The following is a 27956-nucleotide window of genomic DNA, read 5'->3' as shown; positions in this document are numbered from 1 at the left end:
TTATGGGGAGTGGAAAGTTTTATAATGAGCTTCACAACACAATAAAGGTACAACATGGACAGCCGGAGTGCAACCTTGCCTAACACAAATAATAAGATATGGACAGGTGGCAGCAGCAGAAAATATCACACAATTCTCTCACACACAGGACAGGTAAAACACAGGTAGCTAACGCACTAGACTGAGTGAGAGGCATTAAAGGACTGTTGTATTTTTTTCGTAAACAGACAAACATTCAAGTAGTACAAAACTGCTGCAAGAAATAGCCAAACCTGCTCTAGACCTGCCTTACATTCATGTACTCATATAGGATGATGAATGCTCACTTACCAAACATGGTATATTATCAGTGGGTTCCACATCGTGCACTGGGAAGCATTTAACAGTATAAGCGAACAATGGTTTTACAGTCTCCCAGTCCTATGTTTCCTATTTTGCGTAAGGTAATGTCACTTATGTCGACATTTGTGTACTCCATTTGTTAATCTGTCAGAACTCTATTAAAATTTTATGTGGGGAGCTTAAAATGTTTTTAGTGGGATCTTTCTACCACATGATTAAAAGCAGAGGGGATGAGAAAGGGTTATAGGTATAGGTGGATTAGTTAGTGAATATGCGAGTTGTGACACTATTCTAATTTAGGGGACATGCCACATCAGCACCCTGACAAACCTGATGCTGCCACCTTGAGTCATGTTTTTACTGAGTCTTTAGTTTTTCCATGTAGTGAGAATTTGCAGTAACCTAGTAGGTCATTGCTATTTGGCACAGCCTCGCCTCAGTCTACATCACTATGATCTGCACACGCACAAAGGAGTCAATCTCCTCAAAAAAGTTTTGAAGGCGCCTATATCAGGCTGTGTGCAATCCCAGCCCCGGTGCTGCACCTCTTCAAAATGTTGACGGCCACCAGGTTGCCATGCCTCACCTAGCCTTGCACCTCAGGGTGTTTGGTTTCCTGGCAGGTGAGGTGAGGTGCCGGCCACCATCCCAGAAAGCTGTTTTGAAGAGTCTGTTGCTGAAGGTGTGGGGTAAGAGAGAATTTCTAGAATTTGCCTTCTGGGCCCAAGGGTGACACAACTGCTCAGAACCATTACAAGCCACGTTACTTTAGGGGGTTCAGACACGTGGGAAGATGTCAAGAGACTAGGGCCCTAGATTCACAAAGGTTTAGCGTTAGATTAGCATAACATCTGTAATGTTAACCTGACACTAAACCTATTTGGGGTTTAACAAACCTGTGCTAATTAGTATTATTGTTGCTTTGTAAGTGACGCAAAGCAGAGCCAAACGCTGCTTTGATTACTTTGCATCAAGGGGGAGTTACATGGGTGGTACATAAGCATTCCTATGCAACCACCTATGCTTTTTGACACTAAACCCTATTTACTAACCTTAGTTGACAGGTTTTAGCACCAAAAATGAATGCCACTATAAAGCAAGCATTAAAAGAAGTAATGTTTTCATTTCTCCTTTATTTTCCAACTTTGCATACGTTTTGCACTGTGCAGCACACATACAAAGTAGGGAAAGCTTTGACATGTGTCTAGGCATAGTATTTTGTAGAGGGAGATTAGCCTTCCTGTAAAAAACCTATGCTAGACTTCTATGGAGCTAAGGAGTGTGCCTGATGCAGGGCAGCTGAAATCAGCACCGGTGCTAGTGAGAGGGGAGGAGAGTGCCACATCTCTGTGAATATGGAGCTCTACTGCTCTCTCCCTATCATGCAATGCAGTGCAGCCAATTTGGGGGCTGCGCTGTGTTCCGTGACAATTTTCAGAATCTGGGCCTAGGCATGTTAAAGCTTGTAACAATAGGGACAAGTATGTGATGGCCTGTTGGTGCCTGTGAATAGAGTACAAGGCTAAAAGAGAATAAGTTGCTTGCCCAGCATGTCCCATTGAAAAGCCTTTAAGGCTGCGGTAAGTCAGTCGCAGCTCATTCTTGTGACAATGTGAAACATGGTATCACTGCACAGTCAATCACATATAAAGGTCGTACCTGTGGGCGGAATGTAGGTTAGGGACAGAGTCAGTCGACCTCATGGTAGTTGCTTAATTCCAGCAGGGCTATGGAGAGAGTATCATGCCCAGCTGGAGTCAGTAAAAAGTAGGCAGGGATAGTGTAAAGTCAACCGTTTGTCTGAGAGACCTCTGGGTCTGGAGCAGAGTTAGACGAACATCAAGAGAGTGTCTGTGAAAGGCATATAGGGCTGGGCAATCTGTCACATGTCCAGCTACTTCCCAGAAAGATATGTAGGGTTGGGGCAGAGCCAGTGTTCTGTCAGTCTGACACCAATGAATTGTACAGAGGTTTAAAGAAAAGTGGGTCACAGATCAGGCCGGGACCTCCAAAGGTACATTAAGATCAGAGTAGAGTGTGTCGAGTGAAGCTGCTTCCTTTGGAAGGGCGATAGAGATGGCAGAGTTGGTCACACGTTACATTGGTGCTTATGAGAGGCTGGGATTATGGGGGATGAGGGGGTCACATCATGTCAAGCTTGTGTCTGTGAAAGTCAAGTATGGCTGTGGAAGAGTCTGTCTCTTGTCAAGGCGGAGCCTACTGAATCTTAGTCTGCTGGAGTCAGTCACATCATGTCAGGTGAGGCAGGTGAGTGCAGGATCTGCCCTGGTCCAACCATCCTCTCACCTGCCGAGCCGTGCACCAGAGAGCTCAGACATCCAGGAGCACAGAGCTGCTGCTAGAATCACCAGCAGCTATTTTGAGGCATGCACTTTGCAGAGGTTTGAGAAATACCCGGAAGGAACATTGTTTCTACCGATTATTGCTTCAAAATTCCCCCGGAAGCAAACTACTGCCAGAAACGCCTTCGAGGATTTCTGGGAAGTGTGCAGTATTTTCAAACCCTCACAGATTGATAGTTTCAGATCCCAGAAAATTATGGGTTCATTCAACTTTGTCAAGGATAAAAAATGGTAATGCCTAGACTGTAGCTATGTTTTTTACCTTCATGTTTGAAACGACAGAAATAGTGTCCTTGGGGCTTTTGAGAAGCAAATAGGATTCTACATTCTGCACGTGACAATGTACAACATTAAAATATTCCACTAGATGTAATAACACAATCACCACCTCTTAACGTGGCATGTACTTTTACTTTCAAGGGAAAAAGTAATGATCAAATGCATGCACCTCTCCAGTATGTACGAATCTCTTGATTGTGTGTTTTTTGGTGACACCGGATGGCCCCTCACTCTTACAAAGCATTCAGCCCGAGGCATGAACTAGGGTAAAGCCTGACCGACCTCACATCTTGATTTCCCGAGATCTGTGGATAGGGAAAAGGGACCACATCAATGTATTGAGCAGACCCACAGGCGCCTGTGATCTGAAATTAAAGTAAGGAACATATCGCACAGGATTATCGAAATATTCTATTCTGTTACCAGGAGACAGATGAGCTGCAGATAACTCTTTGGCCCGGATTCACAAAGGTTTAGCGTTGGGTTAGTGTTACTTTGTTAACACACACCCAACGCTAAATCTGTTTGGGGATTAACAAACCAACGCCAAGTGCTGATTTGCAGTACCGTGTGTCAAGAGGGTGTTACATGGGTGTAACATAGGCATTCCCATGCAACAACCAATGCTTTTTGGTGCAAACCCTATCTACTGAATTTAGTAGACATGGTTTAGAGCCAGAAATTAAAGCCGCTGAAAAGCAGGTGTGAAAAGAAGAAATGTTTTCATTTCTCCTTGCTTTGCATGTTTGCTGCACTGTATAGCACACATACAACGTAGGAAAAGGGTTTACAAATGTCTAGCAATAAGATTTTTTACAGGAAGACAAAACCTATAGTAGACACAGGCACCCACCCTAGCACTATGGCACCAAGGAGTGTGCCTGGTGCATGGCAGCACAAATCAGTGCCGTCGCTAGGGAGAGGAGAGTGCCATATCACTGTTTATTTTATTTGCAAAGTTTTATATAGCGCTGGCTAGACCCGGAGGTATCAGAGTGCTTTACTTGAGGATCAGCAAGTTGCAGGTTACATAATTACTTCAATTACAAGTTCCAAGCATAGACATAGGAGAAAAACATGAGATTACACAATAATATGAGTTATTAGAGCGTAGCATATCCAAGACACATGTCTTATGGTGAATGAAAGGTAGAGGGAAGGAAACACAACGGGGAGACGAGGAAAACAAAGTCAAATGTCCGGCTGGGTAGGTGAACCAGGGCCAAACTCCTCTATAGCTGCATAGGACAGCTCCACCGGGCTTCGGCCAAGGTTGCTCCGGCTCCGCGGTAAGATCAGACAGTTATGGTATCCGCCAAAGGGGCATCGTCGTAGTTCCATCGAAAAACTGTAAATATGGTGCTCTCCTGCTCTTTCCCTGTCTAGCAACGCAGCGCAGCCTCTTTGGGTACTGTGCTGCCTGCCTGACACCTTTGTGAATCTGAGCCTTTATGTCATATGCTATTCCAGTCTATAATATACAATGCTATTTTCCTGCTTTTATCCCATGGATTACCGTAGAAGATCTATGTTGCTAACACTAACAGACAGGTCATTTAAGCTTTGTTTTTTCCACCTCGTGAATAGTAAAGATAGTGATACTTTAGGGGTCTTCTGCTCCTGAAGAAAGCCTACAGATGTACATTATAAAAGGCACTGAAACATGTTGACCGACTTAAGATAGTGAGGAAAATATCAGAATAAGCACCACTTAACCCCCTTTTTTATTTGTGGGATGGTTGTGGTTTCATTGGGAGAACCAAAAAATGCGGAGAGTAACACGGCTTGTGGGATTTGCCAGGAGAAGCCGATATTAGGAACGGACGTCCTTAACACACCACTTTCTAATACGAAATCACAAACCCATTTTGCGATTCAGTAATAGGTTATAGAATCATAAACTAGGGTTTGTACATAGGAGAAAGCTTTCTTTGGTCACAAATGGCCCAATTCACAAAATCAGGCCATTTGCGACAGAAAAAAAGCTACATGCATGTGGCCCACGGTGTGCAATCATTAAACTTACTTGGCCCAAATCCAACTGAAAACGGACTCGCAACTGCCATAATGCTTAATAAAGTGGTCTAGTTCAGAGCGGTATATTCATGAAATCCTGTGCTACTGAACGACATAGGCTTCCTTTGTAGCATTATTTCCTTTGACTGTATGAGGTTTCCCACATTCTGAGCGTAAGAAAGGTTTGTAAGCAACCTTAAGCTTGTAGTGCTGATGAAATCTATGTTAGGGGCATGAAATCAAGTTGCTGCAACAGTCAGATTGATGGAGTCTCTCCTGACCTCCAGACAGTGAGTAGTGGTCCGCAATTGAAGTCACTGGAGACTAGTGTGGCAGAAGCACTCACCATATACAGTGAAAGGTTTGATTTTGTGATGCTGATGCAACTGTTGGGGGACTCCAGTAACATTCTGAGTCTTGCTATCCCAATTCCAGTGACTGATATCGACATCACAGCACAAACTGCAAGCAGCAGGACTCTTCCTCCAGCTTTCTCAGCACAGCCCTTGGCTACCAATGTGGAAAGAGCTTTATCCACACCAAGCCCAATGGGGGCAAAATGGTTGGAAGCCCATGGAGCTAAATATCCCTGATTCATAGCAGTAAAGGGCATTGGGCTGACCAGTTAGCTGCTGAACGATGACTAGACCAAAGTCAACCAAAGTTCTCATCCTCATGTTGTTCCTAGAATGGCAGAGGTCAATGCATGAACATTGGCGTTCACAATTGAGTTCAGGGTTAGGTTTTTCGGTTTCTTCAGTGTTCTCTAATGGAATAAGGCCCTCATGGCTATCTTTGTGCAGCATGTTTCATTTTGGTGGATGAGATTGGAGAAACAGAATACTGAAAAACTGAGTAGGGGTTGCCACGATAGCCAATACAAACATACTTCCAGCCTTCCTTTACATCACATAAGAAATAATTTCAATGCATGCGTGTAAAATATCAATCATCATAATGCCAGTCTCATTATGTGACCCCAGCACGCCTCGTTGATGAGGACTCACCTTCTCAAAGACAGAGATACAGCATGACGTGCATGAGATAGATATGGCAAACTCTACAATGACGCCTGAGGCACATGCCATAAGAATGGTGCAAACAAAATAACAAGCAGGCTTCCCCCAAAAAGCACCATTTTGATGGTAGGCATTGTGGTTCTACTAGCAGGAAGATTAGTGATGATTCTTACACAAATCCGTGTACTGAGAATGGCCATTAAAAAAGCACAGTTTAGGATCTTTTGTAGGAGCACCCGGAGGTGGACGTTTATCTGAGGCTGGCGCAGGACGTATCGAATGATCTCACCACAGCGCATCAAGGAGAGCCCAAGGAGAAAACGCATGATCATGAGCAACTGAGGATGAGGGCTGAACATTCCAGAAGGGCCTGCCACGGCCAATTCAATTGCTGCAGCAGGTAAGAGGATGTCGTCTAGCCACAACTCCTCTCTCTCATTCAGCGACGGAGCGCCTCGAATTATCCATATCCCATATAACATGATGCGGACAAGGAGCAAACAAATCACAATTTCCAACAGACGACTAAAGACAAATCTTTCACCAAACCATACCAGGCCATTTTCAATTAACAAAGCAGTTGCGAGGATCTTTCCTATCACAAACAGGAGGTAGGTGTTGTTTATCTGAAACAGAGGCCAGCTTCCTCCAACCACCACACACCCGTATAAACAGATCCAGGTAACGAGCAGATACATGGCAATGGACAACATCAATCGCACTTCAGGATCTAAAAGACAATTTAAAAAGGAGAGCAGGTTACAAAATTAATTTTGTAATAGCTTTAAAAGTCATCAGCTGTCATCAGATTTCCAAATTATTAATTGATTTTCATTTACTTACATTTTTCCATAACCCTCACGTCACTGCTTTTGATTGCTTTTATGAGGAGGAAAGGCAGAATGAGTCGTAGAGCAAATATATTAAAGAGGCCATTTAATGAAAAGAAAAGAAAGCTTGTCCTCTTACCCTTGACACATGAACAATCATCAACAAAAGGGTTTTGTAATGTCCCTTTAATAATGCCGGGTTGTTCTGTGTGGACTATTGTGACATCATTCACTGAAAGGCTCCTTTACACTAGAGTGGAAAGTTATGGGTTAATGGTTAGTAAGCTGGGAGGAACAGGTAGGTGTTGGTGCCCTTCAGAACTTTATAAAGTTGCTTTTGCCGTAAAACTGACAGGAGGTGCAGAGAGGGTGGTTCGAAAGTTCTACGCCTGGCTGGGGCAGGGATCTTCTTCTACCTTACATGATTTGAGGACAGCAGATTTCAAGAGGGTGAAACTATTAGTATGCTCAGTGGAAAGGGTAGAAGCTCCCCAGAGAAGAGGTGTTCAACATACATCCAGAAGAGTAGCACCTTTTCTACAATTACTGGGAATCCCTATATCGTACATATATATTCAATGTAATGTAATTAAGGTATACATAATCAGCGATCAGTCGTAACATCTGGCTGGATCCTATCCTCTTAGATCTACTTTTGGACACAACTATAGTAATCACATAGACAGCAGGTTGCCTTGTAGAGATTCATCAGCTAGTCTTTCAGCAGAGTTTTTAAATCGGATGGCTGATTGATGACGATCCAGTGAAGGGATCAAAGAGACGATATGATAGTCCTAGACCATTTGATTTTCAGGAGATTTTGTATCGGTGTGGGTCCGATGACTAGGCTAGCTGGACATCCAAGAGAGGGGCAAAGAATTCACAGGCCTGTGGGGTCTTTGATCACTAGCAGCAGCAAAGGGATTCCTGCATTCATGTCTGAACATGCGTTAGACAAGGCAAAATTTGAGGAGCACCCCCAAGCCCTCTTGAACTTTAAGGAGTACCTGGTTTATGTTGGTATCATGCAACTCTTAGGAGTACAGATTTAGAATAATTGTGTACTTCATTCATATGGTGTCAAATGATTGATGGAGGTAATTGCCCTGATGAAGGAGTGCATGTAACTTTGAAATGCATTGGTTAAAAACTAAATTTGCATGTATCATTAGAAGTGCTGTCATAAAGATTTTGCTTAGTAAAGAGAAGTCTGTGAAAAAGAGCAGAGATGACATAAAATAAATAATTACTAAGAGAGAAAAGCCAAATCAGATGAGGAATTTTTTCAATGCACAAACGATAAAAGATGCCAGAATAAAAAAAAGGATGTCAAATACATTTGAGCCCTGTTCAATACCTAAGTAAGGCCTCCTTAACTTTATTTATTTAGAATATGGTCAGTGTAGGTGAATTGTGCTGTTGATTAAAGGGAAGATAAGTGAGGCAAGTTTCACATGCACTTCAGTGCCAGTCCAACCAATGTCACTTCTTCATCAGGTCCGTAAAGTAGTGCATTGCGGATCACAGTGTCAAAGGCTGCAGAGAGACGAAGCAGAACCATTGCTCAGGAATGGCCAAGGCCATCTTCCTCACTCTGAGCAGTTCCTTGCTAATTTCCATGAGGGTTGTTTTGTTGTTATTTCTCCAAGAAGACCTTTGGATGTGAGTTACGTTTGAAGCCTCAACCCTTCATTGTATTGATAGCCACTGTGTCCTAGCTCATGAAGTATTGAAGCGGTATCTTTGCCCACATTTCAATATTGCTATCTTCAATATCGGTTTCATAAATCCAAGAAATGCGGCATCACAATCTTCAATTTTTCATTCCACCAATGTTCTTGTGAGTCTCCAGCTATTTTTGAGGTTAAGGTAATGTGCTGTTTCTTATAATTCTTGATTGTAGACTTGTTTATTTACTGAAATTACAATGCCAACTAATTCTTCAGTAAGCTAAAATGTGTCAAAGCAGTGTCCAGAGATCTAGATGCAATGTAGGGAAACATTTGAGGAGCTTTGAGTCTTCCATTCAGGATCAGAAAATTAGTTTTCCATCCATTTAGATCCTATATGGTGCCTACTGGCTGCCTGCTAGCGGATGATAGAGCATCTTCCCTCAGTATGAATGCCAATAAAGCAGGGTACTAGCTGCATAAATCAAAACATGCAGATTACAGCACTCAATAACCTCAGATGATGCATCCTAAGGAGTGATCAAGGGAGGAACAATGCCCTACCGACACAAATAATGCCCCAAAATAATGTTCAGTGGTCAACCTTCAAACTATATGATCAGCATGACATTACCAAAATATTACTGTCTCTGAAACCAAATAATCATTACAATGACCCTCTGCCATCAAAATGCTGGCCCTCCTGCAACCACATGGTCATTCTCTACTGGACTGAGATAATTATTGAATTGCTTGCCCAAGGATCAATTGGAGACTGCCTAAGAACAGGTCAGGTCATCCCTCTCCTAAAGAAACCTACGGAGAACCCATCTGACCCAAACAACTTTCGTCCTGTAACAACCATTCCCCTACTAGCCAAAGTACTAGAAAAATGTGCGCACAATCAACTAAGTAAATACATTACTGAATTTGAACTACTAAATGACTGCCAATCAGGGTTCAGACCAAGCCACAGTACAGAAAAAGCAATCCTACACATAGTAGATGATGCTCTGCTAGCCCTCGACCAAAATGAAACCTGCCTCCTGATCCTTCTGGACCTATCATCTGCATTTGACTCAGTAAACCATCCCATATTATTAGAACCCCTGGAAAATAGGATGGGCTTATCGGGAACTGTACTGAAATGGTTCTACTCCTTCCTAGAGAACAGATCACAAAGATTCCTGGCAGACAACAAGCTATCCCCACCATCTCCGATTCAAATTGGGGTTCCACAAGGATCAATCTATCCCCTTCACTATTCAACCTTTAAGCAGAACCATTAACTGAGGTATTGCACAAGGCTAAAATTTCCTTTCACATGTACGCGGACGACACCCAGCTGTATATGAAGATAGCATCTCCGGAAGAGATCAAAACTATGAACTAAGCACACAAGAAAACTGTTGAATGGCTAGCTGACAATCATCTTAAGCTCAAATCACAGAAAACGAATTCCTTTTGATCCTCCCTCCTAGAAGTTCAACCAAGATTAAAGAATGGACCAAGTTGATCACAGCACTAAACGGTACACCGACGATAGTTGATTCAACCAAATCCCTTGGTATCACACCAAGATCTAAACATGCGAGCACTCATCAACACAATGGCAAAAACACTTGTTTTCATCTGCGTTACCTCCGAAAACTGAAGCCACTCATCGAACCCAGGGGATCTGAAAATGGCAGTACAGGCACTGGTCATATCAAGAATTGAATATGGATGCGCAACTCTATAAGGACTACGTAAGATCTCAACAACTCCCCTAAAAGCCTGTCTCAATGCAGCAACCAGACTTATAACGGGAACAAAAAAATAAGACCACATCACTCCACATCTGAAAGCGCTCAACTGGCTACCATGCGAAGCAAGAATAGAACTAACAATTGCATGCATGACACACAAGGCAATACACCACAAAACTCCACATTACCTAGCTCATGAAATTACGCTGTCCGGAGGCACTAGACCCTCAAGAGGAATGGAGGATTTTCTACTGAAACCAGTATTATTTCGTAAGAATTCGGTAATTTCATTAATGGATTTGCCGATAAGAGGACAGATAAATGAAACCCCGAGAAGAGTTACACCTAGCTGTTCAAAAGAAATACGATTAGAAACATCTACAGGAACCAAAAGTGCCACAATAGTATCCCCGGAAGAATTAGAGAGATGGGCACAGGGAATAGACAAACCGAACCAACAACCAAAGATTTGAGATATTTACAAATTAAAAGTGGAATTGGAAGAAATGATAGCTGGAAACGTGGGTCTAGATAGACTAAATGCTTACAGTGAAGGAAATTTACTGTTCATTTATAGAAACATCACTAGAAATACAAAAATATTTCATGAGAAATTGACCGATCTTGCCTCCAAAATGGGAAATGTAATAGGGAGAACTAAAGTATTACAGAAACCATATAGAGCAGAATTTACTGATAAGGATTTGGAAAATATGAATTTGCCTGGAAGAAAACTGCAAATTAAGGAGTTAATGGCCATCTTACAAAAGTGGGGAGACTTAGACAAATGGAAAGCTAGGTGGATGAGGAAAAAGGAGGAAGCACAGTCAAATCGAATAACATCTGAATTCTTGCTGAAAGAATCAGGAAAAACAGAGAGATTGTGCCCAATGAGAGAAGTTCCAGGAGGGGATATGTACATGTTCCATGGACTCAACAATATATTTTGTCATTTACTAATGATTTTCCAAAGTTAGGAGAAAAACCAGTTGAATGGTACAGGCAGGTTGAAAGGTTTGTGAAGGTTTCTAAAGTTTTGTTGAAAGATTTGGATAGTCTATTTGATATAGTGGTGCCTGCTGATTAATGGACAGAATGTAAAATCACAGTTCATTGGCCTAGCGATGATTACCCAAGAGATGGAAAAACAGGAGCCCCTTCAGAAGAGGTAATGAAGAAATATCACCAGGTGATCACTTTCTTGAAAGGGAAAATTCCACCAAAAGAAACAGATTGGGTAAAGATAGCTAGAACAATCCAAGACATAAATGAGTCTGTACATGATTATTATGAATGCCTATTACAGGTATTCAAGCAGTATAGTGGATTTGAGAACATTACAGATAAAAATATGGGTCATTTTGTGTATCGGTTTGTGTCTGGTTTAAGACTAGAAATTTCCCAAATGATTCAACAACACATGTTGTGCTGGCAGGGAAAACCTATCAATGAGATTCTAAAATATTTCAAGTATTGCGGAGATGATATTGAAAATAGACGTAAAAGTTGGAAGAAAAGGTGATGTGGGCAGAAGTGAAATTGGCAGAACATCAAGAGCTTAAATTAAATAGTCAGAATGATGATCAAGTGAAAGGACAGGGTCAGAATGATAATAATGGGGGAAAACCAAGGGGGCGAATGAGTTGAGAGGAAGCAAAGAAGAAATTTCCTTGTCATGGGTGTGGAAAATTGGGACATTGGAAAAACGAGTGTAAAAATATTCAGTATAATGGCCCAAATCAAACTTTGAATCCACAGACGCAGAATGAGGTGATAATGAGTCAATCGCAGTAGGTTATTAGTCAACAGAGTCAGTTACCACCTGCCCCATGCCAAATTTTGTAAACAGAGCAAAGTACAGTGCGGACACCGGATTTCCAGGAGGAAGTGGTAAGAAAAATTCTGTAACTTCACAGTTTTTTTTTGCGTGAGGAAGATCAAGGATGGTGCCTGAGGGGGGAGGAAGAGAAGTGCGTACTTGGTGCATCCTTACCAGTAGATCAGTCAGGTCCATATATTGAGAAGGTAGAAGGAAAAGATATTACCTTTTTGTTGGACACTGGTGCTACCCGTTCTACTGTGAGAACAGCAGACATCCCAAACCTACTCCTCTCGGGAGAAGCCATCCAAGTAGTAGGCGTTTCAAACAAACAGATTAGAACCCCAATAACAGAACCCATGGAGATGCGCATCGGCAATTTCGGAGAAATACGCAAATTTGTGGTGTGCGACTCTAGTCCAGTAAACTTGCTAGGAAGAGTCTGCAAAATGAACTGTACAATTTATTGCACACCAGATGGTGTTGCGATTCAGACCCCTGATGAAGACGGTGTCTATAAAATAATGCTGGCAAAACAAGGCACAGAAGTAGACGAGATGTATTCAATGATGACAAAAGATGATTTACCAGATGAATTAAAAACAACTGTGAATCCAGAGGTGTGGGATTTCACAGGAAAAGAAGTAGGGTTAATGACAAATTTAAAGGTGACTGTAAAAGAAGGTGCAGTCTACCCAAATACTAGGCAATACAAAATAAGCCCTGAAGTTAAAGCAGGTGTTGCAGCAGAACTTGATCGAATGATTAAACAAGGCATTTTAAAGGAAATAATTAACAGTCCTTGTAATTCACCTATAATTGGCATTAAAAAGCCTAGCGGAAAATACCGGATAGTGCAAGATTTGAGAAAGATTAATAAGATTGTGGTGCCTTGTTGCCCAGTAGTGCCAAATCCAGCAGTGATTCTGTATCAAATACCATGGAATGCAGGATGGTTTACTGTAATTGAGTTATGCCAAGCAATTTTCTCTATTCCTTTACACCCAGACAGTCAGTAACTCTTTTCATTTAAGTTTGAGGACCGTATTTTAGTATGGAATCGAGTTCCTCAAGGGTATTCAGAAAGTCCTTCAATTTTCAATAACATTTTGAAAAAGTGTCTAGAAACACTAGTGATACCCAGAAATTCAGTTCTGGTCCAATATATAAATGACTTGCTCATTTTATCAAAGTCGCAAGATGTTTGTGTTACTGATTCAATTGCCTTGTTAAATCATTTGGCTGATGGAGGACACAAAGTGTCTCCAGAGAAATTACAATTTTGTCGAACTGGAGTCAAATATTTGGGACATCAAATAGAAAGAGGAGTGAGAAATGTGACCCCTGAAAGAATAAAGATAATAAAAAAATGCAGTTACCACAAACCCAGAGAGAATTCAGAATGTTTCTTGGTGTAGTGGGGTATTGTAGGCAGTGGATTGTAGGTTTTTCTTTATTAGCTAAACCACTATTACAGATGACACGGAAACGGGCAAAGGACCCAGTAGTTTGGGATGATGAAAGCATGGAAGCTTTTGTGAAATTACGAAATTGTTTGTGTGAAGCTCCAGCTCTAGGTATGCCAGACTATACAAAAGAATTTGCACTATTCTGTTGTGAAAGAGAAAATTGTGCCCTTTCAATGTTAACCCAACAACATGGTTTGATGAGACGTCCAGTAGCGTACTTTTCTGGTACCTTGGACCCTGTAGCGTCAGCATTACCTGGCTGTTAAAAAGCAGTAGCTGCTACTTGTATGAGTCTTGAACAAAGTGAGTCCATTGTGATGTGACATCCTGTAAAGGTATTAGTTCCACATTCAGTGGACATTCTTTTGACTAGAACACAAACACAGTACCTTACCCCTAGTCCGATGACTAAGTACGAAAGAATCATTTTGGGAGTAGAAAACTTGACAGTGGTCAGGTGTACTATATAAAACCCTGCTACTTTATTACCAGATGTACGTGGGGAAGAAGTAAGAGATGAAGGTGAGCATGACTGTCTGGATGTCACTGAGTTATGTACCAAGCCCCGTCCAGATGTACAGGAAGAACGTCTGAAAGAAACTGGTGATGAGCTATTTGTAGATGGCTCATGTATGAGACATGAGGAAGGAGGATTAAGTGCCGCTTATGCTGTATGCACATTGGCTGGAATAGTCGAAGCATCCTATTTACCAGGAGTCAAGTCTGCACAAGTAGCCGAATTGATAGCTTTGATTAAAGCATGCAAAATTGGGGAGAATTGGAAAGTAACCATTTACACTGATAGCCAGTATGGTTACGGGGTTGCGCATGACTTTGGCCAGCTCTGAATGCAGAGAGATTTCATGACTTCTTCAGGATCCCCTATTAAAAATGGAACATTTGTGAAAGAACTGTTGGAAGCAATACAATTGCCAAAAGGAGTGGCAGTGGTCAAGTGTGCTGCACATCAGTCAGGAAATGACTATGTGGTAGCTGGTAATCGATATGCTGACCAGGTTGCCCAGTATTGTGCCAGAAATAAAATGGCACTGAACAGGAAAATTGAAACAAGTGGAATCAGATGCCAACTTGTGCTACTCTCAGCACTAGAAACATGGGATGAAGGTAGACAATTACAGGATGAGGTGAAAGTGAGTGAAAAGGAGGAGTGGATAAAAACAGGATGTCAAAGGAGAACAGAGGATGATGTGTGGATTTACCAAGATGGCAGACCAGTGATGCCAAATTGTTTGCTCTCTCAAATGGCCTGAATGTATCATGGAGACACACACATAGGCAGGACGCCATGATCAGGCTCTTTAGACAGGACTGGTATAATCCGAGATTTAGGGCTGTCGCAGAAAATCTTTGCCAGAGATGTTTAACTTGTCAACAAATAAACCCAGGCAGGAAAACAGTGGTCATTTGGGGATTAATTGGAAAAGCAGAAGGACCATTTGTGAGGTTGCAGATAGATTTTATTCAATTACCACCATGCAGGGGATTGAAATACGTCCTTGTCATAGTTTGTTTGTTTTCACGGTGGGTGGAGGCATACCCTACTACAAGAAATGACAGCATAACAGTTGCCAGACTTCTGTTGAGGGAGCTAATTCCGCTCTTTGGTTTTCCTGTAACTGTGGAATCTGATAAAGGATCTCACTTTAATAATGAAATAATTTGGTTAATCTGTGAAGCATTTAAAATTGAACAAAAATTGCACTGTGCATATCGCCCAGAGGCTTCTGGAGTCGTAGAACAAATGAATGGCACAATCAAATCAAGACTGGCAAAAGTATGTGCATCCACATCACTGTGTTGGCCAGATGCATTACCTCTTGTTCTGATGGGACTCAGAAACATTCCTGATAGAAACACAGGATTGAGTCCCCATGAAATTCTCATGGGAAGAGCAATGAGATTATCATTTACACCAGGACACAAACTGTTGAGTATAACTGATGATCTGGTACTAGATTATTGTAAAGGGTTGGCTGACAAAGTGCGTTCTGTCTCTCACCAGGTTGGAGAAGACACAGTTGCCAAGCAGCCAGATCAAGCACATGAGCTAAATCCCAGAGACTGGGTGGTAGGGAAGAATCACACCAGAGAGTTGTGCCTAGCACCCGGGTGGGATGAGCCGCGACAGGTCATACTGGTCACAACAACAGCAGTGATATGTGCAGGTTTGCCTAACTGTATTCATGCCAGTCATACCAACAGATTACCAGCTCCTGGGAAAAGGGAACCACAACTGACACAATCAGTTGAGGCCGCTGAAGGTTATACAGCTGAAGAATCTAGAATAACAGATTCTGAAGCAGCTGATCAAGAACAACCGAGCACAAGTCAAGAAGACTGGATACCAGTGGTCGACATACCTGAGGTGATTATTAAAACGAGAAGTAGAACCAAATTAGAAAGGCAAGAAACTAGAGAGGATCATACAGGTGTAGAAGAACAAGCTCAGGAAAGGGTGAATAAAACTGTTGGAGACCCTGAGCAGGACCAGACAAGGAGAGAAAAATATACTCATACAGAGGTGAACCAACATATTCATGGATCTGAGGAGGGACAGATAGGTCTAGAAGAACACGTGCAGGTTGCAGAAAAGCAAAGTGCAGTAAGACCTGAGCAGGACCAGTTAGGAAAAGAAGAACACGTTCAGGAAGAAGAAGAACAAGTCGAAATAAGACCTGAACAGGACCAGATAGAAGAAGAAGAACACGTTCAGGCAGATAAGGTCACAACAATAAGCCCTGCACAAGGACAGATAGAGAGGGACTCTGGAGACAAAGATAATTAAATTGTGCCACAACATAACAAAAATAAACTTCAAATTTTGAACAATAAGTTCAAAGGTCCTGAATGGACCTATGTGATTCTTGAAGAATTTGAGAATCTAGATTTGAATGAAGAAAGTGACGAAGAAATAATTGTTGAACAGATTGACGAAGGAGAAGTGAGACCCCCTTGAAGATCAATTAAATAAAAATTCATTGATAAAAATAGAGCAAAGAAAACAAGAGGAATCTTCTTAAATTAAAATGGCTGATGATAGGGTTACTGGAAGACCAAAACAAAATTGTATAAAGAAGTGTTGTAGAATATGTATTTGTAGTATATTTTTAGTAATTATTTTCTGGTTAGTATTAACCATAGCGATCCCTTATTTAATGGTGACACAAAAGAAAAATAACACAGATACTAATGAAAGGGTGGCTAACGTAAAAGGAAATAGAGTAGAATCAGAAGCATAAGATGAGATAGATGAACATCACACTATGACAAATAATGACACTGCTTTAAATGTATTCACAAAGCTATTAGCTCAGTACGTAGACACCATGGAGATTAGTGATTGTTATGTATGTATGAAATTACCAGCATCAGTAGCAGAAGGTGTCAGCTATCGCCATTTACCATTAACATATGATATTTCATATAGTATATTAACTAGCATATTTTATAGAACAGGAAAATTACAGTATTATTATTCAAATGTAGATGTGATATTTTCAGAGGTTTCTATTCACAAGAGTATGAATCCAGTTCTTAGTACTAAAGATGCACAGTTTATGGGTGAATATTTCTTAACTATGAAAACAATAGATATAGCAGAAGCACACAAAAACAATCTAACATGTTCATTACACGAAGAAGAATTTTTTTTTTTTTAATTCAATGGAGGAGAGGAGACAGGACTTCGAAAGAAAGGCTTCTGAAAAGAAACCTCAGATTCCTCAATGCTGGCAAGACTCATGCTGCGATGTCCCTAGATTTTGAAAAGAAAGGGAAGATCTGCCTCCATAGATTTAAGATTGACTATAACAATGTATTTATTGGTTCCAGTGAATTTGAACATAACTTTTTGATAATTGGAGGATGGGGACTAAAAGGGGGAACAGATCCTGTATTTCCTGGAGTTTATTATGTGTGTGGGAATAAAGCTTATTTTAGGCTACCTGCACGTTGGTACAGGAGTTGCTATTTTGGAAACGATTCCCTATAGTCTATCATGTGAAAAGAATCACTGGAAGCAGTGAAAACGCAAACAAACTAACCCTTAGAAAAAGAGCGTTTTTCAGAAATAGTAGGCAATATATTTAGTGCATTGGTACCTTCAGTGGGAGTCATTCTGAATTGATGAAACATTTGTCAATTATCCACAGTAGTTGATCGTCTATCGACTGATACTGCTGGAGGGTTCTTAATGATCAATACCGAAATGGTTGCAATTAGAACAATGGTTTAACAAAATCGACTTGCTCTTGATATACTATTGGCAAAAGAAGGCAGAGTCTGTAAAATGCTGAAAGCGCAACATTGTTGCACTTATATTCCAGATAAAAGTGTAGAAATTGGAGGATACATTAAAAAATATTTCGAAACTGGAAGAAGATTTGAAACCACTGGAAGTTGATAGTGTATGGAAGAAATTAACAAATAGTATTACCTCAATAGGGACTTGGTTTGCTAATATAGGCAAAGGTTTTGTAGGCCAAATAATTCTACCTTTACTTGGAATAATAATATTAGTCTTAGCAATAATGACATGGTGCAAATGTTGTAGAAAGAGAAAGAGATATGAAGTGAATGAAAAGGGAAAGAAAAGAAAGTATGAAGAAATCCAGTTAGAAGAAATGAATGGCGGACTATATAAAAAGATGAAAAATTTATAAGATAAAAACGAAGAAGGAAATAAAAAGACCGGAAAGGGAATCGAGATGTGCTAAAGTTGGCATCTGGTTTGGTGATGGGTAATTTTGTGATGGCACAAATGCCATCAGAGAGGGGATTGATGGAGCAAGGACTCGTATAAAGAGACTTGCTCGGATGCAATCCTCTCATATAACTCGTAACACTGTAATAATAGAGTATTGTGTAATGGATATGCACCACATTACGTATTTTAGTAAAGATGAAGCTTGCTTACGTGTTTTACTAACAAGTACCCCGAGTGAAATTTCGAATGGCTGCTAACGCGGGAAACTGTTCTGTGCATGCGTCAACTGCATCTACGCAGTATGAGTCTTTGCTTGGAGGGAAATTTCTGCACCAGGGCAGTCGCTCTAAAAATGGCCGCTTGAAAGTTCACATGGTAAGCATCTGCTTTGCTGAAACTAAATCAAGCTATTTACTAAGTGCTAATGTCAGGAGAGCTTTTATAAGTAAATGGGATTAGAGTAGAGATAGGTGGTATACAGTGAAATCATTTTATTTTGAAATTATTATGTTTCTTTTTGACCTCTTTATTAGTTCATATTTGGGCCTCCGAGTGAGACAGAAGTCCATGCCACACGTGACTTTCACGCAGGCGCAGTAATAACAAGCCGGGAAGCCATGATGTCGTTTTTGAAACTCGTCCAAGGCCATCATTGTTACATGGCCTGGGAACCTGCTGGACATCCTGAATGTTGAATAGAAATTAATATTATATGTATACTTTTGTTTGATAAAGATGTGAATATGGGTGGGAAATAAAGCTTGGGAATATGAATTAAGGGGCGGGAACATTAAACAAAGAACCAAAGAAAATTATTAAAACTTAGCATGGTGTGATGATCATCCCCCCTTGCCTGTCCAATCAGAATTAGGAGTTTCATAAAGTTGAAACATTAATGGGTGGTACATTTATTAGAAAGCTATAATTGAGGTAGTTTAGTTAGAACAGTGATCGCACTGATACCAAGATGCTGAGAGACTGGGATGTTGTCCGAGAGCTGAACGAATGCTGAAGAAGAATCGATTTGCAAGCTTAGAATTTAAGCCAATTAATTAGGAGAACATCACGGGAGAATCAAGGAGGGAAATAAGGCAAATAATTAGAAGAAGATCGCGGAAGAACCGAGGAGGAAGATAGTGTCAGAGAGGGGTGCAAAGCAGGCGTCAAAACTAGAAGAGGTCATCTATCCTGTCCTGAATCCTGTCCTGAAACCTATCCTGAAGTCTTTGTCACCTGATCTTTACCAGGGGACCCTTCCAGCACCTTGGCCAAGGGGTTGGCCTCAACACCATTCTGTGTAGTATGTAATTGTACTGCTCTCTCTAGCCTCCCTTTCCTGAGTACTGACATTGTGAAACTTCGTTCTAATATAGGTGACTGATTATTGAAATAATTGACTTTTCCTCTTTGGAGAAATGGAGTTCGTACTGAATTTTTTGATTTTGGCTCACACGAATTTACCAGATAAACCATTTCAACTTTTCCCTTTTAACCCACTGGATCATCGTGCTATAGAAAACATTGAATAAATAAATAAATATATGTGGGAAACAAAATGGAAGGGGCATGTGACTCCTTCGTATGCCGTACATTGTAGAGAGCCTATTGCTGCAGACTATCCTGCTATTTTTTTCCTGATCAGCTCAGCTCTCCAAGTCATTTCTGGACAAACATTTACAAGCCAATATGAGGCTCTGCAGAAGGATGCCATGATTCATGGTCCTTAAGTCACCTCATAGCCAACTGACATTTGCAAACTGCATTCTGTCATACACCACCAGCACCCCCTACCAGGCTTTAAGAGATGTAAGTCTGTCCAACTTTGGCGCTGAAATTCAAAAGGTGCTTTGTTTCATTAAGGGATTTCTCACTACAAAGGTCAGCACTGCTCAGAAACAATGAAAAGCATATTTTTATGATTAGTGGAGGATTTGAAATTGGACAAAATTAGTTCAGATTTTTAAGTGTTTGGACCTTTTTAGCAGTGAATTGAATGTATAACAACTTCATGCATGTACTTACATACAAACATCCTGTATCTAATGCACCTGAAAGTTAGTCTCTTTTGCTTTGCGCTCATAAAGAGAACTACTGATGCTTCTCATCTAAAGGTGCTCACTCCCATCTATCCATCACCAATACTGAGAATACAACACATGTACAGTGTAGTGTATGCACCTCCCAGGTTCGCGAAATTTTCAGATTCAATTTAGAAAGAGAAATGAACATGACAACTCTAACGCATAAGCTGCATTAATAAGTTCCAAAAAACAACTTTCGCTGCAGAAGGAGAACTGGAGTCAGCAAGAGAAGAGAAACTTAGAGGCAAAGAAGCCTTCAACAATTACTCTACAATACTGGAATAGAAAAACTAAAAGATAAAGGAACACTAATCAGATGGAACAAATGAATTGTGGCAAATATCTTAATTTCCCACAAATCAAGGCAATACCTTCCAGCAACAAAATCGTCTGAAGTATCTTGATTAACCCATTAGAGTTCATTTTTGATGACAGATACTGTTACAAGGTGGATTGAAGGAACCAATACATTCCCAGGGAATTTTGATAACAAATAAAACATTAGATAAGTCTTTTCTAGACATACAGCCATCTTGCAGGACTGTGTTCCCAAAATGTTAACCTTTGGCCAAAGTGGACCATTTACAGGGCTTGCTCATATTCAACCTTGTCTATCTCTAGACCTTTGCCAGCAGACAAGAATTCAACACCCATGCTCTGAGACCTCTCTTCCAAGAATTGCATGAGTTGAAAAAGGTCACCAGCACACATAATAATGTAATATGATTGACCCCATTTCATCAAAGTTAAGTTGTCTGAACAAGTGCAGCTAGAATTCCATAGTCAGATATTAAATTGTAATCTGGTGAATTTTAATGCAATTAAAACTTAGCTATGAACTTGAAATGAACAAAAGAAATCACTCACCCATTTTATTCAGTGACGTAATGATGTCTTGTTCTAAGCCGATTTCGATAATTCGATGAAGAATAAAAGTACCGACCGAAAGTTGCACAAAAAATTGTTAGGAATCGCTGACTGGTTTTTGCATAGATACGCTTGATCCTCCAAGTCTGATATATGAAACAAACCAACATTGAAGTTTTGGTTCACAAGTTGCAAGATAGGTATGGTATGCACAGTGACATCAGAAGTTTCTTGTCTGACAGGTTGTGGCACATTTTTGCTTTTAAAACAAATCCCTTTTACAAAAACGCTACAGCAAGAGCAGCAGGGGACTTTTGTGCAAATGTTGCGATACTTCAACCAGACTGAAAAAAGAAGGAACGCTGAATAGAGTGGCACACCCTTTCATTAGAGAAGCTGATCTGACATGAGCTTGGAGGGGGCTGATTAAACAAGTATTGGCAAATGGAATAGGTCTGGTGTCGTCTGCCAGCCATTTGGCAATTCTTGTTTTATTTTGTTGCAACTTTTGAAAAACGTTTTTGTTTAGAAAGCTGCTGTTTGTCAATCTGATTTTTTTTAACTTATATTAGAATAGTACTCCCCGATACTGAAGGGAACTATATTGTGTGTAGATGTACTCCTAGTGAAAGGGCCGCATAGTCATAGTGAAGTCAGCCAATGGCTGAAGTGGGGTGACATGTTGCTAGTTTATGCATACTTGAGTGGGTTAGAGAAAAATGGGAATGACACGAACACAGACAAATGGATGAAGTGTTACGGAAAATTCCAATACATAACTAAGTCATACACAATATTTTAGTAAAATCAAAAGGTCTTGGCTAACACAGACCTAAAAAAACAAGCGTTGTGCCATTGGCTGACACCCTCTTGCCTTTGAGTAAGAAAGCATGAAAGAAGGAAGAAGGAAAAAGCAAAGAGGAAAAGAAGGAAGGAAGGTAACAAAGAACGAACGAAAGGTGGAAAGTAAGAAGTAAAAAAGTAGGCAAGAAAGAGTAAAGGCACAAAATAAGGTAGGCAAGAAAGAAGGAAAGGAAGGCAAGAAAGAAAGAATGGAGGATAGAAAGAGAGACAGAGAAAAGGAAGGAAAGAAAAAAGATAGGAAGAAAGAAAGCAAGAAAGAAGGAATGAAAATAAGAAAGAAGGAATGAATGAAAGCTGGAAAGAAAGGGAGAAATAAAATTGAAAGAAAGAAAAGAGAGAAGGAAGGAAAGAAGTAATGAAATCAAGGAAGAAGAAATGAAAGCAAGAAAGAAGTTAAAAGAAAGAAAGCAAGAAAGAAGGAAAGATGGAGAGAACCAAAGCATGAAATAAGAAAGAAGGAAATAAGGAATTAAAGAAAAACAAAACAAGAAAGAATGAAGAAGGAATGAAAGCAAAAAGTAAAGACAGACTGAATGAAGAACGAAACAAGGAAAGCAAGATAGAAGAAAGAATGCAAGAAAGGAAGAAAGTGAGAAAAAGAACAAAAGAAAGAAAGAAACTAGGAAAGAAAGCAAAGAAGAAAGTGAGGAAAATAAACAAACAAACAAACAAAAGGAAGGAAGGATATTAAAATGTATTACAAGTGCTTCCAGTTATACACGATACACGCTGGTTTTCCTACTGATCAAAGGTTATTTAGGAACCATTGGTGAAATTGAGCCCAAAATCAACATGTTATGAAGAATTGTATGCTTATGAATTCATATGTGTAATATTGAAGCTTTCGACAAATTTAATACAGAACAGTTTCAAATGCACACGATCTGTTATGCTGTACCAGCAGTCAGATAAAGGACACCGCAAAAGGAATTCACAACAGTATTGGCCAGAGACAGGAACTCATAAAGTACAGAACATGGCATAAGCCATCACCTAGCTCACTGGTATAAAACATCCTGCTGTCTTATCAGATTCTAAACACAAAAGGAACAGCAAAGTAATAAAATAGTAATAAAAGCATTCACACAGATAATAATTAGTAAGCCTAAACAATAAAGTGCTTCATTTGAGTTGACTGTATAATTACTGCTGGGCTCATGGTAGCAGTGCTTCTATCCAGCTGCAAAAGGAAGCAATGAGCGTCAGGACTAGAGTTTAATTCATTTCTGGCTATCATGGATATGACTGGGTCTATCCATCAAAGGGGTGGAGCAACAACAGGTAAACACAGTGACCAATGTATGCTAAATATCACCTACCCCCAGAGGGCACAGTTAATGCAGGGCTAGATGTTCATAGGTCAATACTCAAGAGATCTTTTGACAAACATTTGTGCATACCCACTATCGTCTCCAGATATATATCGCTGTGGATAAACATCTGCAGAAACTGTTTCACAGACCAAATTTTATGTTTTTCACAATAGCTTCAGTGATCTCTTCCAGGTGATTTAGGTTATGGGGGCACAACATCAGACTTTTGCCAAACTCTGCATCTTCCTCAGCCTGTGCATCTGCTCCCATTTTCTGCAACTTTCTTCTACACACCTTAAATGTCTATATGAAGAGATGTCCGAATATCCAATCCATGGTACTTGTGGTTTCCATATTCATATCTTATCTGGATTTTTAATGACAAGTATGACCTTGCAGAAGATCTGTAACTCATTCTATTTGTAACAGTTGTATCACAAGAATACAACTGTATTTTCAATACCCACAAATCCTGGCTCTGAGTTGCTAATGCTGAGTGATGCTGAGCTGGATTTCCTTGGAAGCTATTTAAAGGACCATTTGGTCTAGCGAAAAGCACTTCTCTTTACTCAATCCTGCATTCCAATGACCAACAATAGGCGTTCTAGAATGTTCCTTTGATGAAGTCTACTTGGGCTTTGAGAGCTATTGTGATATCATTCACTGGTGGCCTTTAAGCAAGAGACAGAGTCAGAGTCAAGTACTTATTAGCACAGTTACTTAAAACAATTGCATCAGAATATTTCATAACATTTCCATTATAAATTAAATTTTTTGAAAAGAATGTAAAAACTATTTACTAAACATCAGTTAAAATCAGTGCAAGCCAGTTGGTCTGCGCAATATGTTGATGAAATGAACATTTGTTTAGCAGCGTCCAACTTTTTTCCTTTTGGCTATAATATTGTTCTATCGAAAGTTGGTGGCCGTAGATCTGCCTGTCGATATTGTGGCATTCTCTTCTCCACCTGTCTCAAAACTTTTACCAGGCGGCAGTTCAGCTGCTGGAGGCAAGCGGTGCGGTACACCAGCACCACTTGCCTCCGTGTGCGCACACCTCTCTGATTGAAAAGTGGCTTTAAAAGCTGTTTCAGTTCCTGTGTCAGTTCTTTACACATACAGAGAAAGGGCAGCATTTCTTCTTGCGCTGTACAGCACAAGCGGCAGGTGGAATCAAATTGGTTTTTCAGCCAGTGCGAAAAGTGCTTTGTGCATGGTAGCAGGCCAAGTCGGTACTTTAGGAATCGGATTTTAGTGGATTTAGCAAACCCCAGGGCTAGGTATTTTTGAACGGCAGGGGAGGAGTAGTTGCTCAAGGTCATCCAGCCGTTCGACCTTCTGGATAGGGCTGATTTGTCCTCAATCCAGGATTGACACTTTACTGTTTTCTTTTTTATTTTTTTAAGAAGGCAGTGACTAATAGGGGTTTCCCAAAGCTCGATGAGATCCAGAGTGGTCAGACTTGCCAGTAAGTATTTTACCGCTGGTGATGATTTTTTCTGTTGTAGATCTAACCACAAGTACCAATTTAGGGTTCCTGGTTTTGATTTTGGTACTTTGTCCCAAAAGATGACTGTCTCACCTTGTCTTGCAAGGGTCTGTTTCTGAACACCGGGCTTCAGCCTAATCTGTGCTGGAGAGACTCTTGTTGGTAGACCAAGTATTATTGTATACACTTTTGCGACCACACCATCCTGGAGCTTGGAGTCCCTTCCCCTCTGTGCCTCACTCCCGTAAGTTAATGTAGGTAGGAGTTGTGCCCGTATTACTTCAACTAGTGGGGCAAGTGCGGGGGCCGTTCAGTTTAGAGTTAAGATTTCTCATCGAGGCGGCCAGGGCTGTTCCCTTTCCTTTTGATTGTGTCCCTTTGGACTGCGAAATGCCTACCTTTGTCGATAATCACTCCTAAGTATTTATACTCTATTGCGGGTCTTACCCCAAAACCAGACAGGTGTTTCTTTGAATTCTTTTTGATTGTCATGGTTTGGGTTTTCTACAAGTTGATATTCAGATTATTTGTCTCGGAGTAATCAAATGTAGTTTTAGGAAGATGCTGTAAACCCACCTTTGTTTGGCTTATCAAAACTAGGTCATCTGCATAAAGTAGACGTGGTAGTACTAGGTTCCCGACCCCCGGAGAATGTGAATTGCTGGCACTTAGTAGCGGTATAAGGTCTGCAAGAAACAGATCAAATAGGGTCGGGGCCAGCACAGAGCCTTACTTGAGGCCTTTCGTTGTTGGTATCTTTCTTGATAGAGTTGACCCATCCCCCAACTTTACTTGAACCCAGGTCTGAGTATGCAGATTGATTAGCAGATTTCGCAAAGCCTGGGGTATGCCCCAGCTGGCCAGTTGAAGCCAAAGTCTGTTGCGATTTACGTGATCAAAAGCAGCCTGTGCGCGGTTGACGGGCCCGACGCGGGTCACGGTACAGGTGTGGCATGCAGCAAATGCGGCGATGGGGTGGAGGGATCGCTTGACTCGGGCTACGCCATTGTACGCATCCCAGCGTTTAGGTTATCTGTATACTACGAAAGGCTTTGAGAAGTGGGATACGATTGGTATCAGCACGGTAAGGGATCTCTGGTCGAAAGGGAAATTTAAGACGTTCGACATGCTGAAAACTGAATATCAGTTGAATGATAGGGAATACTATCGGTATGCTCAGGTTCATCATGCCTTGTGTTCCGTGTTTTCGGACGTGGCGGCTATTCCGGAGCATTCCCCGTTGGAAGACAGGGTATTGGACGGCTATGTGCCGGATAGCACCATTTCGCTGATTTATAAGAAGCTTATTAATGATCGGATGGGTTTGCTGGCCTCATTGCGGGAGACATGGATTGCCGACGGTTTAGAACTGGACGACGAGGATTGGGTGTCAGCGGTGGCCTCCCCGAAAGAGGTGGCTATCCCGGCCCGATTGCAGTTCGTCCAGCTTAAGATACTCCATAGAGTGTACGTCACGGGGCCTGGTTTGATGCGTATGGGGTATTCGGTGGATGGTTTGTGTAAGCGAGGCTGTGGACTACTGGGGAGTTTCCTCCATATCCTGTGGGAGTGTCCGGAGGTGACTCGGTTTTGGTGCAGAGTGCATGCGGTGTTAGAAGAAGTCACGCATGTTGCCTTGTTGCCGGAGGCACGAAGATGTTTGTTGAATGTCTGGGAGCCGACTGATTACAATGTGACGCAGACGCAATGGGTGACTCTGGGCTATATGGTAGCGAAGCGTGACATTGCACAATTGTGGGGCTCCCAGAGGCCACCCACGGTCTCCGAGTGGAAAGAACACATGGACTGGTGTATGTTCAGAGAGAAAACGGTGTATGTGGCGAGAGGCAAGCCTGGGAAGTGGATCAAGGTGTGGGGTCCCTGGAACTCCTATCGTGGAGGTATATGCGCCCCGCCTCAGACGCGTGAGATAGATGCCGCTCTGTCTCCCTAGCCCGCGCATTCCTGTATGCTCCTGCGACATGCGAATTTGTTTCTTCGGCCTTGCCCCCCTCCCCCTCTGTCTACCCGGGTTGGTTTACTCCCTCGAAACGAGGGGCACATGCTACTGCTATTAATTTCCTCTGCCTTGTGTGTTTGCTGTTTTTCGTTCCTTAAAAATATGAAACCTTTCTTGTTTGTTTATGGACTGCGGCTGCGGCCGACTGCGATGATTAACTCTCCAGTGACCCTTTTTTGTTGCTTCATCGATGTGAATGTTCAGCTGTGCCTAGGGTTACACTGCATTTTAGCGGCCGGCCTGTTGGTTGTAGGCCCATACTTGTATCTCTCTGAAATTGTAATAAAGGTTTTAAAAAAAAAAAAAAAGCAGCCCGTGAATCGATAAAGCACAAGTATAACTGCATTTTTGTAGTCTTGGCCTTATCATTAAGTAGAGCCATGGTTGTTATGTTTGTTACAGTTCCAACAGATTTGGAGAAGACCGTCTGGTTTAGGGGAATAATCTAATTGTCTTCGGCCCAAAGTTGCAGTTCGTCCATTTAGCAAGAAGTTTTCCTGGATGATCAAAAGCTCCATGTTCCTCACCATCCTAGTTTATTCTTCTGTAGGAATGGCACAGCCACTCTGATGTGCTATAGCTTAGTTACATATTTTGAGACTATCACATAATTCACCGTTACCTTTTAGGAGTTAATTAGTATTTCCAGAGAAGCTCTCGCTGAGATAATGAAACATGCTGCCTTGAGACCAATTTTTCTTTGATATCAAAAGGCAGTATGGTACATTGTGACATGCCCAAAATATAAATTTATGGTGTTTAATTCACCTGCGTCATTTATGGGTTCGATTAGAAAGACTCTTCTCTAGAGAGAGTCCATGAATTTGATTATTTGGGTGTTTCACTGTCAGATTCCACCACTTGGTCCTCTCTTTCATCCTTTGCTGCTTTATTTACAGCTGCTCAGCGGGCACATATTGAAGGGGAAAGGCCTTATGAGTCACACATTTTGGACCACTGGGCAGTCTGGCTACCTGTAGGATTTCAGAATGTGTGAGCCAGTCCTGTGCTATATAAAAGCAATAGCATCACAGCTGGCAC

The 27956-nt window shown here is 41.2% G+C and overlaps 1 pseudogene across 1 annotated transcript; it reads right to left on the bottom strand.

Moving 5' to 3' along the window:
- Positions 1 to 3050: 3050 nt before the first annotated feature.
- LOC146812407 (solute carrier family 2, facilitated glucose transporter member 10-like) lies at positions 3051 to 21362 on the bottom strand (annotated as a pseudogene). The gene is made up of 2 exons (XR_014965940.1): positions 21230 to 21362; positions 3051 to 6749 (listed from the first exon to the last, which is right to left on the bottom strand). The product of XR_014965940.1 is annotated as a solute carrier family 2, facilitated glucose transporter member 10-like (transcript).
- Positions 21363 to 27956: the final 6594 nt, after the last annotated feature.

Source organism: Triturus cristatus, chromosome 7, assembly GCF_964204655.1.
Source record: "Triturus cristatus chromosome 7, aTriCri1.1, whole genome shotgun sequence".
Taxonomy (NCBI): Eukaryota; Metazoa; Chordata; class Amphibia; order Caudata; family Salamandridae; genus Triturus; species Triturus cristatus.
This window is presented reverse-complemented; position numbering and strand designations above follow the sequence as displayed.